General features: G+C 43.8%; 1 long non-coding RNA gene across 1 annotated transcript; it reads right to left on the reverse strand.

The window, feature by feature from the left end:
- Positions 1-411: 411 nt before the first annotated feature.
- LOC309793012 lies at positions 412-13762 on the reverse strand. Its single transcript, XR_014291850.1, has 3 exons — positions 13582-13762; positions 13188-13282; positions 412-788 (listed from the first exon to the last, which is right to left on the reverse strand). It is a non-coding gene; the product is annotated as an uncharacterized lncRNA (long non-coding RNA).
- Between the last annotated feature and the right edge of the window lie 88 nt (positions 13763-13850).

Here is a 13850-nt window from a genome sequence, read left to right on the forward strand (position 1 = left end):
TTCATTGACTCCAGCAATCGCACTGAAGGGAGGGAGGACATGATACGTCACCGTAAGGAAAGGCAGAAGGGCTGCGAAACTCGAGGGTGGTCAAGACGCAGACAGTGGCGGTTTGCACACCTCAGCTCCTCCTCACGGCTCTTTGTCCAGGACACCTCCGCTCGGCCGACCTCCCACCCATCTCCTCTCAAACCCTGACACAGTCAGCAGGGCTCACACTTCAACACAGAGATGCCCAGAGGGTCAGGATCCCAGTCCTCAGGCCGCAGGACAGGTTCTGCCCCCAAGAACTTTCCTGATCACAGGCACTTAGCATTTTGCATTTCTTAGGAAACCATGGACCAAAAGATGCTTTTTAAGACGCCTAAAACTAGACAACGGATCAGGAAAAACAGGAAACACTACTGCTTTTCTAAGACTAGCACACCAAAACAGCAGAATAGTTTCTAAGCTAATTCTCTTTTTTTTCTGGCTGAGCCCTGCTTAGTAGATATTAAATTAACTCCACATTAAGAGGAAATGTGCTTACACAGGATTTCCTTTTGCCCCCAACTCTCACGTTGGATGCATTTCACTAATCAAAGTGTGTCATGCTGCCAATGGATTTCTTACCATTTTCACCCTGAAAGATTCCTTAAATGCCCTGGGATCAACAGGCTCCATCTCTAAGAGGACCCACCCTCTCTTACCTGCTCTGCCACTCTGTTCGTTCCAGTTTATCCTCCAGATGTACACCAAGTAGAAGAGGGTTTGAAAGAAGACACAGACCGTCAGTCCGGACCAGAGACCTGTGGGTGGGAAACAAGTATCCATTCAGATTTTCTGCAGTCCCCCTCCTGGCATCACTAACATTCTCCCGTAACTACTGTATCCACAGCGTAAACTGCAGCTTACCCTAAAATTTTAGATAATTATGGACCAGGATCAGACTCAAGCTTACCACTGACCAGGTTTGATTCCAACTCTAGTGGGAACCCACTGGAAGGCTTTAGATGGGTGTGTGCATGTACCTGTGAGGCCTGATGTTTCTAGAAGCCCACTTTGAGAACCATCTCCCCAATTGCTGTGTACAAGAGATGACTGAGAAACATTATAAACAATGCCTATCTCCTCATGAGAAGAAACTATTTAAATCACTTAAATATCATTGCATAACAAAGTGGATATAAAATACCCATTCACATATGAATAACTGCACTACAAAGCCAGCTGTCTAGGCTTGAGCTGGAACCCAGTATAAACTGGGAATTAGTCTGCTAACCTGTTCACATGTCTGGGGCCCCACATTGGCAAGGGGTCACTGAGGCTGGGCCTCCCGTGGACTCCTGGCCATTTCACGAGTTGAGAAGCAGATGGATGGACAGTTTATACCCTTTGATGGACTGATTCCATTCCTAGGAATCCAACCTCAGGAGAGACTCAGGAATGTCATTAATATTCATAGACCTGGGATGCTCGTGACAATGTTATTTAAAAGAGGAGCAACTTACAACATGGCTAATCATTAGAGATACGCAAATCAAAACTACAGTGAGGTGCCACCTCACACCGGTCAGAATGGCCATCATTCAAACATCTACAAATAACAAATGCTGGAGAGGGGGTGGAGAAAAGGGAACCCTCCTACGCTGTTTGTGGGAATGCAAGTTGGTGCAGCTACTATGGAAAACAGTAAGGAGATTCCTCAAAAAACTAAAACTAGAGTTGCTACGTGATCCAGCAATCCCATTCCTGGGCATATACCCAGACAAAACTATAATTCAAAAAGATACGTGCACTCCAATGTTCATAGCCGTACTCTTCACAACAGCCAAGACATGGAAACAACCTAAATGTCCATCAACAGAGGAACGGATAAAGATGTGGTACATATACACAATGGAATACTACTCAGCCATAAGAAAGAATGAAATAATGCCATTTGCAGCAACATGGGTGGACCTAGAGATTATCATACTAAGTGAAGTCAGTCAGAAAGAGAAAGACAAATACTATATCACTTATACGTGGAATCTAAAATATGACACAAATGAACTCATCTACGAAATAGAAACAGACTCATAGACACAGAACAGACTTGTGGTTGCCAAGGTGGGGGTGGGGGTGGGGGAGGGATGGATTGGGAGTTTGGGGTTAGTAGATGCAAAGTATTACACATAGAATGGATAAACAACAAGGTCCTACTGTATAGCACAGGGAACTATATTCAATATCCTAGAATAAACCATAATGGAAAAGAACATACAAAAAATGTACATATATGTATACAACTGAGTCACTTTGCTCTACAGCAGAAATTAACACAACATTGTAAATCAGCAATACTTCAATTAAAAAATAAAAGGGGGGCTTCCCTGGTGGCGCAGTGGTTGAGAGTCCGTCCGCCTGTCGATGCAGGGGACCCGGGTTCGTGCCCTGGTCCGGGAAGATCCCACATGCTGCGGAGCGGCTGGGCCCGTGAGCCATGGCCGCTGAGCCTGTGCGTCCAGAGCCTGTGCTCTGCAACGGGAGAGGCCACAGCAGTGAGAGGCCCGCCCGTGTACCGCAAAAAAAATAATAATAATAAAAGGGGAGCAATTTAAATGTCCACTATTAGGGAAGCATTAAATAAACGATACAAGGAAATACTAGAGAATTACTAAAAACCATGTCTTTAACATGGGACCAGGGGAAATTACATATTCAGAATAACCCCACTTTTGTGAATAACAGAAAAAATACTGGGAGAAAAATAATTTTAAAAGGCTGGAATAAAATACATTGAAATACCTCAGATTTTATATTTGAGGAGTGAACTAGAGGTAATTTTAATTTTCATCATTATATTTATGTATTTTCACAAGATTTCCATGTTGTTAATGTATAATTAATAGTTTAAAAGTGTTATTTAACAAATCTGAGTACCTGCTAAATAAGTCCAATAGCGAGAAGCACTTTTATGGACAAAGACCAAAATCTGACGTGTTCTTATTCTAAAGAGCTTAGTGTCTCATAGAGTAGAGGTTTTTATGTTTTTTGCTTTTTTAAAGTAAAGCTGAATTGTGAAACCCCAGCAGCTCATAAGGCAGAGGCTCTGGCTATTTGGTTAAATGGTATTTCCCTGGTGTTGACGACGGTGCTTGGTAGGGATGAGACCGTAATAAATACTTGGCAGTTCTGTGTCCCAAACAGAGAAGGACGAAATCCTGCTTGACACTGATCAAATACCCCACAGGCTCCCAGCCTGAACCGGTCATCAAAAGAGACATGACATTGAGGACAGTTACTCATTAAGCCATCACATGACAACATTTCCAAAAAGTCAGGATAAGAAACTAAGCACCTCTGTTTGTGTGGACACAGAAGGCTCTCAGGACAGCTGCAGGATTAAAATTTCACAGAGCAGTGGGGACAGATTCAAAATTGTTTACACTGTAAAAATGTACTGGTTGACACAGAACAAAAGGAGCTACTTGAATACATACTACAGCATTCAGTCAGTCCTCGAATCAGACTAGTTTCTGCAGAAAACACAACTCATCGTTACTAAGGAAGTCCACAGAAATTGCAGATGTGGATATAGATGCAGAACACACATACAACAACTTACCAAAAAAGCACATGACCGATTGTTTTGCACAATTCTATACATTTAGAATCTTGATAAAATGGATAGATTTCTCAAACTATGTATAATTTGCCAAAGTTGACCCCCCGCAAAAGATATAAAGTCTAAACAAACTGATTTCAGGGAAGAAGTTGTAAAAGCTGTAACAAAGTCCTCCAAAACACCCAGCATGACAGTTTCATAGAATTTAGCCAAACCTTCATAATACAGATCATTCCTATACTATGTAGATTGTTTCAGGGCATCCAAACAGGAAATAATTTCAATTCTCTTTATGTTATGAATGTAACATTAATGCTATTAATATCAACCCTTAGAAAGATTACATACAAGATAAAGCTACAGACCAATCTTCCTCATAACTATCATTGCAAAATTCTTGAATAAAATATTAGCAGACTCCAGCAGCTCGCTGGAAGAGTAGCACACAACAATCAGGACTGTTCTATATGAGGAAACCAAGTGGTATCACTTATCATCATAATCGTTCTAAGGAGAACAATGATAGAATCATCTCTATAGGCACTAAAAGGCCATTTGACAAAATCCTCAACCATCCTTGCTGGAAACATTCAATAAAGCAGACTCCATGGATACCTCCTGAACATTGTTTTTAAAAAGATGCACACATAAACTTATTTATGTGTGTCTTTGTGTATGCTTTGATGACATATTTAAGACCATTTAAAAATCGAGACGGAGTAACTGTGGTTCAGGCATGGAGCTGGGTGGCCTTTGTGGATGTGGTTTCAGACACATTCCTGCGTCATCGAGAACTTGAATTTTCTGCACTGTATCAGACTCAAGGACACCAACAGCCGTTGTCAAAATAATCTCTGCCAGCAGCTGCAACCTTATGATATCAAGGTCCCCCCTTGTAACTATGCAACCATTTCAACCCCAGCCAATCCTTGCTTAACAAGCACCCTTACTTCTCGCCAGCTCCAATACTAACTCCTGAAAAACAGCTTACGCAGCTTTGTGGTTTTTGCCTTTATAAGCCTCCCCCGTTTTGTAGTCTGGCAGAAAACAAGAACAGCTTCTTGAATCTGTGTCTCCCAGTCTATAGTCCTCACCTTGCCTCAAATAAAACTCTCTTCTGTTCCTTAATACAGATTGTTTATTGATTATTGGCGTCAACACTGTGTATGTCAGCCCCAAATCCAACATGCTATTTGGTAGAGAAACATCAGAAGCACTATCTCTGAGGTCCTAAACAAGACAAGCATTTCCACTAATACCATGACAATTTATTGTTCTACTACAGGTGTTTAGGCAGGAAAAAGAAATCAGTGGAATAACATCTGGAATGGAGAATATAAAATTATAAGATTATTTGTAGACGATATGATTGTATCCTTGAAAAATCCATAAGAATCATCTGAAAAGTACTGCAAACAGCAAGAGGAATTCGGAATTGTAACAAGATAGAAAATTCACAATCATTAACAGCTCTCTACATACAACCAACTTTTAGATTATGCAATGAAAGAGAAGGCATCCAATGGCAACAAAAGGATACAATGTCGAGGATACTCTTTACAAGGGAAATGACAAAAGCATGCCTGAGCAGAAGCTAGCATTTCTCAAATGTTCATAAGATATTTGAACATAGAAGCTGAGACTGCCAGGAAAGCACCTATTTTATGAAAACACAGATGGCCTCCAGGTCTTGGACCGAGATAATAATAAAGAAAATTTTATTTCTTCCTTTCCGATTTGGACCCTTTTTAATTCTTTTTCTTCCCTAACTACTCTGTCTCCAACTTCCAATAGAAAGAGCAAAAGCAGACATCCTTGTCTTATTCTCGGACCCGGGGGGAAACATTCTGTCTCAGCACTGAGTGCTATGTTAGCCATCAGTTCTTCACGTATGGCCCTCATCATGCTGGACAATCTTTCGTCTTTTGTGAATCACTTTTACATATTTTTCTCTCCCATTTCATTTTTTTTTAACGTGGTAAAATGTACGTAACATAAATTTACCCTTTTAAGCATTTTAAAAGGTATAATTCGGTGGCCTTACACGCATTCACCACTATTCACCACTATGGACAGAAATTTATCATCATCCCAAATGGGAACTGTGCACCCATGAGCCCACTGCCCTCCAGACGTTAGTAACCACCATTCTGTTTCTGTCTCTATGCATGTGGCTGGGTACCTTGCATAAGTGGAATCACGCAATATTTGTCTCCAGTTCATTTTACGTGATTTTGTCAAACTTCCCCTTTCGTATCTCTGCTTTATTCTACCTTTGGTTGTTTCTAAAGTGGTCTTCATTTCTGTTCAAGTGTTCTTTTTCCTTTCCATTTCTTTCCTAAGTTTTAATTACTTGTTTGTCCTCTCCTTATTGTTTTCTCATCTAGTCTTTAATCTTTTAAAGCATTTCTTTGGGCTTTTTCTTTTCCTTCAAAGATTATGTTTTGGTCTCTCAAGAAATTGTGAGAATTATCCATCTGGATGTTCATTATTTCATATAAGGTTTTATCTCCTCTTCCTTAGAGGTGTATGTGTGTACACATCTGTGTAGTGTCTATGCATGGGCACTGGGTTTGTTCTTTTCTGGCTAATACTGATCTGTGGACACAAAGAGCTCTAGCGGGCAAGTATTTGCTGAAGAAGAGCATGGTGGTTTAGGGCAGGTACCCAAGGCAGCCTGAGGCTCTAATTCAGGTTTACCGCCTTAACATCTTGCGTAAAATCTGTTTTTTCTTGCCATGGAAATATATGCAAATAGTCATAAACATATGAAAAGGTGCACAGCATCATTAGTCATCAGGGAAATGCAAGTTAAAAATCACACTGAGAGGGCTTCCCTGGTGGCGCAGTGGTTAAGGATCTGCCTGCCAATGCAGGGGTCACGGGTTTGAGCCCTGGTCCGGGAAGATCCCACATGCCACAGAGCAACTAAGCCCGTGCACCACAATTACTGAGCCTGTGCGCCACAACCACTGAGCCCGCGTGCTACAACTACTGAAGCCCACGCGCGTAGAGCTCGTGCTCCACAACAAGAGAAGCCACTGCAATGAGAAGCCCACACACTGCAACGAAGAGTAGTCCCCGCTCGCCGCAACTAGAGAAAGCCCAGGCACAGCAACGAAGACCCAACACAGCCAAAAATAAATAAATAAAATTTTAAAAAAAGTCAAATCACACTGAGAAACCACTACACAGTTACCAGAATGGTTCATTTTTTTAAAACTGACATCATCAAGTGCTGGAGAGGCTGTAGAGCTAGTAGACTGTCTCACACACACACACCACACACACTCTACACATGCACCCCCCCACACACATATAACACACATACACACTCACACACACACACACACAAAACACTACACACGCACCACCACACACACACGGGGACTGTGAATTGGTACAAGCACAATGGAAAGTTATTTGACTACTGAAGTTATGCATGTATCTGCTTCCACGTGGAAATTCTCTAGCAGTGACTAGATATAGGGGTATAAGGGGGATGCTGGTAAACTTCTGGGTGGTAGATATACAGGTGGGTTACCTTTGCCATAATTCAGTGTACACATTTATAATTCATGCACTGTTTTGTATTTATATATCCAATAAAAATGTAGTGTTTTATTACCCCCCCAAAATATGCTAGACTACATGCAAGGTTCAAACGTGTGATCTGTTCAGCAGTCAGCAGGGAGAGCTTTCCTAAAGGCAAGTGGGAAATAAACACCTTAATTCTCTGAGTCTCAGGGGATGAAGGTTGCTGAGTGTATGCCCAGGACTCCTTCCTTCCTTCTGGCCCTAATCTGGTCTCCTAGAAAACTGGATGATTTGCTCATAACTTATGCCACACTGCAAGGAATATATTGACTGCATACATATTTTTAAAAATGTTAACATCTTGTACCTCCTATTACCCCATCGTGGATTAGTCTGAGGACCTGGATAACAGAATTAAGTGCAATGTGGCACATCTCTCTATCATGTTCAGGTCTCTTGGTAGCAAGTGGCAAAAAAATTCAATTCAAACACTGGGTCCCTGACATTTGGAAATTGACTGGTTTATGACAGGAACTGTGAAGATGTCCTTCACAGAGGTGCTTTTAGCTTCGAGCCTTAACTGAACACAAACGATCTTATCAGGACTTGTCTCTGAGCTCTGCCTTTGTATCAGCTTTATTCTCAGTGAGTCATTTCCCCTGGGGTGCCAACAAATTAGCTACAGGTGGCTCTAGGATTCTACCATCTGCATAGCTGGTGAGCGCATGGGGAAAGCATGTCTCTGTCATGATAGTTCTAAGCAAAGTTCTGGGAGGGCTGAATGGTCAGGCTTGGGTCACCCGCACCGGGGAGGGGTCACAGAGTGGACCACCCACAATGAAGAAACTTTAAGGACAAAAAAGGGGTAATGGACTAGGAAAAGTATGGTGGCCAGGCGTACTATATTTCCCCAAAGAAATAGCTTGTAGGCACTCACCCCACAATCCTGTACCTGCAGTGGTAATCTCACTCGCCCAGAGATACTTAAATCCATGGGCACATCTTAATCAAAAGCTGGAAGGGGAGCATTTCAACTTGGGGGTGAAAGAATCCCCAGTCCACTCTTCGGTTTCATAAACACACCACCTTGTTCTGCTGAAGAATCTGGACGTGGGTTTCCTTAGGTGCATCTCCCAAGGTAACAGAAATAAAAACAAAAATAAACAAATGGGACTGAATTAAACTTACAAGCTTTTGCACAGCAAAGGAAACCATAAAAGAAAACAAAAAGACTACCTACGGAATGGGAGATAATATCTGCCAACAATGCGACCGACAGGGCTTAATTTCCAAAATATACAAACAGCTCATAATACTCAACAACAAACAAACAACCCAGTCGAAAAATGGGCAGAAGACCTAAACAGACATTTCTCCAAAGAAGAAATACAAATGGCCAATAGGTACATGAAAAGATGCTCAACACCGATGAGTAACAGAGAAATGTGGGACTTCCCTGGTGGCACAGGGCTTAAGGCTTTGAGCTCCCAATGCAGGGGGCCTGAGTTCGATCCCTGGTCAGGGAACTAGATCCCACAAGCATGCCGCAACTAAGACCTGGTGCAAATAAATAAATAAAATAAAAATTTTTTAAAAAGAGAAATGCAAATCAAATCTACAATTAGGTATCACCTCACACCGGTCAGAATGGCCATCATTAAAAAGTCTACAAATAACAAATGCTGGAGAGGGTGTTGAGAAAAGGGAACCCTCCTACACTGTTGGTGGGAATGTAAACTGGTGCAGCTACTATGGAGAACGGTATGGAGGTTCCTCAGAAAATATACTACCATATGGTCCAGCAATCCCACTCCTGGACATATACCCAGACAAAACTCTAATTCAGAAAGATACATGCACGGCTATGTTCACAGCAGCACTGTTCACAATAGCTAAGACACAGAAACAATGTAAATGTCCATCAGCAGATGAATGGATAAAGAAGATGTGGTATATATATACACAATGGAATACTACTCAGCCATAAGAAAGAATGAAATAATGCCATTTGCAGCAACATGGGTGCAACTAGAGGTTATCATATTAAGTGAAGTAAGTTAGAGAGAAAGACAATATTATATGATATCACTTATATGTGGAATCTAAAATATGACACAAATGAACTTATCTATGAAACAGAAACAGACTCACAGACATAGAGAATACACTGGTGGTTGCCAAAGGGGAGTGGGCTGGGGGAGGGATGGAGTGGGAGGTTGGGATTAGCAGATGCAAACTATTATATATAGGATGGATAAACAACAAGGTCTTACTGTGTAGCACAGGGAACTATATTCAGTATTCTATGATAAACCATAATGGAAAAGAATTTTTTTAAAAAAAGAATGTATATAGAGAATTCCCTGGCAGTCCAGTGGTTAGGACTCTGTGCCTTCACTGCTGAGGGCCCAGGTTCAATCCCTGGTTGGGGAACTAGGATCCCACAAGCCGTGCAGGGGAAAAAAAAAAAAAAAGGCCTCCCTGGTGGTGCAGTGGTTGAGAATCTGCCTGCCAATGCAGGGGACACGGGTTCGAGCCCTGGTCTGGAAAGATCCCACATGCCACAGAGCAACTGGGCCCATGAGCCACAGCTACTGAGTCTGCACGTCTGGAGCCTGTGCTCCGCAACGGGAGAGGCCGCGATAGTGAGAGGCCCGTGCAAGGCGATGAGGAGTGGTCCCCACTTGCCGCAACCAGAGAAAGCCCTCGCACAGAAACGAAGAGCCAACACAGCCATAAATAAATAAATAAATAAAATTTTTTAAAAGGCAAAATTCCTTTAAAAAAAAAAGTATTATATATGTATAACAATCACTTTGCTGTACAACAAAAATTAACACAACACTGTAAATCAACTCTACTTCAATTTTAAAAATTACACACACAAAAAAAGAATTTGGATGTGGTTTTAAAATATGCCCCCAAAATGCCATCAATTGATTTCTCCAGTTAATAAAAAAAAATGTTCAAGAGTTGGCAAAGAGTCAAACTCCTGGTTTTGTTGCCATTAGAATCACGACAGATTCTTCTTAAGATCCTCCTGTCTAATCCTCAGCAGGAGAAGCAGCCCTTTGCTGCTCAGAGGCTAACTTGCCTTAGCTGATATTTTGACAGGATGCCTTAGATTGCCTATTTTCATGTTGGAATTCTGTTCATTATTTACATTTTAAAAAATTGTGGCATGAGTCCTGTCAGTTGACCTAGTCCCTTACATAACATTTATTAGCTCAGAGTTTAAAACGGTCACTCAATGAACTGTGAGCGAATTTAAACATCGCCACATGGTTCCAGAAACAGGTTTCCCCACTTTCTGAAAGTCTGCTTTACACCACTGTGCTTTTACTGAAGACCTACATTAGTACCTGTGTTTGCTAATGGAAAGAAATCCAAAGAGGATTTTCACTTTTAGGAGAGAAGGAGGTGAAGAGTGAAAATAGCATACAGCGTTTGTAACTGCTACTTGGCTTTACTCCATTTTGGCTTAGGGACAGGTTCACGGGAATGCTCTGCTCTGGGACAGCGGGAGAATCCTGCACTGACCTTAGACCGTGGGCCTACTGTGCACAGGCAACGCTTGGGTATGCAGCTGGCTTAGACACCAGTATGTGCTGGAAGCTACAGCTTTTCCCGGTAAAGTAAAAGGCCTGCTCACCAGCAACCTCCCCTTCACCAGAAAGATCACCATGGTATCTCCATGTGGACTTCATGTTTTTGGCCAAAAGGCGGCAAGGAAGAAGGTGAAGGAGAGTTTGATGGTTATGCCACCTTCCTTCCTTCACCAAGAATCTCTTTAAATAACTCTCAAACTACTGTGGCTATTGAGAAAGCCACAAACGTGGACAGTGCAAGCACGGAGGCTGGAGTACTTGAGACTGTACCATTCCTTTGTTCAATAAATATTTACAGAGTACCTACAACCGACCAGATTCTTTGCTTGGTACTGACACTACGTTGAACACGAGAGACAGACACAAACAAATGGGTAAGGGACAGAGTGGCAGAGCCTGGTGTTTCAGACACGGTGGTCAGTGAAGGCTTCTTTAAGGAGGTTACATTTAAGCAGAGATGGAATTAACTTAGCTGAGCACTCCAGGCCGAGGAAAGAGCAGAGTGCAAAAGCCCCGAAGTGGAGGTGTGCTTCCCGTTCTGCGAACAGCAAGACAAGCACTCCACTAAGTGGGAGAATCACACAAACTGAGGCTGGAGAGGAGGCTGCAGGCCAGGACACGTACGGCTAGTCGAGTATTTTGGATTTTGTTCTACATGTCACAGGAAGCCACTGGAAAGCTTTGAGCAGGGAAGTAACAGCGTCAAGGGTCTCGTGAAAGGATCACTGACAGCTGGGTGGGGAATGGCTGCAGCAAAGCGTATCAGTCAGGATCCAGCCGTGAAGAGAACCCACTCCAGTTACTGCGGGTGGAGGGGATCTGAAGAGTAAGAGAGGTCAGAGGGACGCATGGGGTGATACCACTGATGAGAAGCTGCTGAAAATTCCCCTGGCTGGAAGGAACCCAGGGGAGCTGCACCAGCACCAGTGCCACCTGGAGATGCTGTCACTGTCATCCTGTATCTCCTAGAAAGGGGCCACTTTGACCAAGGAAGGAATCATCCCAGCTCCTCTTCTACTACAGAAACACCCGGCAACTGCCACACTGCTGACTCCAGAAGCAGAAAGCTGCTTTCCTCCTCCACCTTCTGATTCCTGCTCACGCCTCCTACTAGTAGAACTCACTGGAAGCCAGCTGGCAGGAGAACCCGGGAAAACAGTTCACACACTCTGGGTGTCTGTGGGACAGATTATAAAAGGGCAAGTGGAGGACTGAGAAATGACAGTAAATAACCTTCACCGAGTCCACAGCAGAAGCAGGAAACCCAGTAGGATGCTACATAAAGTGCTGGTGAAAATGGTTATGGCTTGAACTAGGGCAAAAGTGGTTCAATTCAACCACTGGTATTTTTTTATGGTATTTTTTTTCTTCAATCACTGGTATTTTCTTTATTAATAATATGTATTTTATTCTATAAAGAAATAAACTATGTTCCAATGTGAGTTACTCTGATAAGGTAATTTTCATAGACTTTTTTCCACGAACATAACAAATATAATAGAGAAAATTCAAACAACCTCAGCAACTATGATATATTTCTCTTTCTGTGACCAGTGTTGTAAAAATAGTCTCCAAAACTTTCTGAGAGTTTGTAACCATCCTGTTAAAATGACATACTATTATTTCTTTTAAATGACAAATACATACATGACCAGTTGTCCTTCAACTGGTAAACCACTGGTATTTTTATTATGTTTTGAAACTAGGGCCAAAGAGAAGAGTCAGGATGATCCTAAGGACTTTGGCCTGTGTAAATGGGATGAAGGACGGTACCACTTACTGAGACTGGGAACAGGTGGAGGCGTGCATTGTATTTGTCTCGTGGATGAAGAGAAACCAACAGTTCTATGTACAGCTACCTTTAAGATGCCTATTATGAATCCCAGTATGAGTGGGATAGAGTTGAACATACTGGTTGGAGTTCAGAGGAAAGGGTGGGACCAGATGGGATTTAAAGCCTTCTCTGACCACCACGCACGGGATTAGATGAGGCTGTGACTGTGGAAAGAGAAGAGGTCCAAGGACTGAGCCCGCAGGCACCTGAACACATCAGGAGGCCTGGAAGGGGAGAAAGGTCCAGCAAGGAAAAACCCAGAGGACTTGGTGAGGGAGGGAAAAGAAAAACCAGAAGAATACAGGGTGACGGCGAACAAGCAAACACACTGTCTCCAGAAGATGGCAATGACTGCGGAGTGTGGAGGCCAAGTAATCAATAAACAACTTATCATAAGACTAAAAGAGGTTTTTTTTTCTGGCCAAACTGAGGACTATAGCCCAGGAGTGCAGTCTCCACCAAGGAGGAAAGCGCTCTGGCGAAGCACGGTTTTCAACACAGTTTTATATCTTGTCAGGACAAAGAACACACATCAAACAGGACGACAGGATACATTCCTTCAAGGTTTCAAAAGAGACAGCGAGCCAGCACGACCCTGGCGTCTGGGAGGGAAGCTCACCTTCGAGGGAGCATCAGCATCGGCGTCCCAGGAAGGGGACAGACAATCCCAACTTCAAAGTGGAGTCCTTCACTTCTGGATAACGCATTCTTTCCCTGAGTGGTGAAAGCAGATGCAAGAGGTAAACAACCACGTGACAAGCTGATAAAGCCCAAGTCAAATCAGGTACAAGCCAGAAGGACTTTCTGCAATCTCTGCAGGTGCAGAAGAGAGCTAGGGGAGAACCCAGCTGCCGCGGGCATTGTCACGTGGGCGCAGGAGGGGGGTCCGAGCTAGCTGCTCCTCTAGAGAGGGAGGGAACCCTTCCCTCCCAGGGACCTGGCGGGGGGGCCCGGAGAGCGGCTGGTAAAGGGTAAACGAGGGCGTGGGGGCGGGGCTGCTGAGGGGCACTCACCTGGGCGCCGAGTCCCCGCGGCTCCGAGCTGGATGGGAGCAGGCCGGGCGGGCCGAGGGGCGCCGCGGCGTAAGGGCGACGCCTCCTGAGCCGCTGGGCGTGGGGCCCGGTCGGGGGGGTCGTGACCGCGGGCCCCGCCCCCAGCCCGGTCCAGCCCAGCTGGCGGCACCGACGTCCTCGCCCCCTCGCCTGCCGACTCCTGGGGGCGGGGCCCACGCGGCGTCCGGCCTGCGGAGGTCACGTGGGCCACGCAGGCCAATCGGCGCGCA

Source organism: Mesoplodon mirus (genome assembly GCF_964341445.2).
Source record: "Mesoplodon mirus genome assembly, chromosome: 18".
In the NCBI taxonomy this organism is placed as follows: Eukaryota; Metazoa; Chordata; class Mammalia; order Artiodactyla; family Ziphiidae; genus Mesoplodon; species Mesoplodon mirus.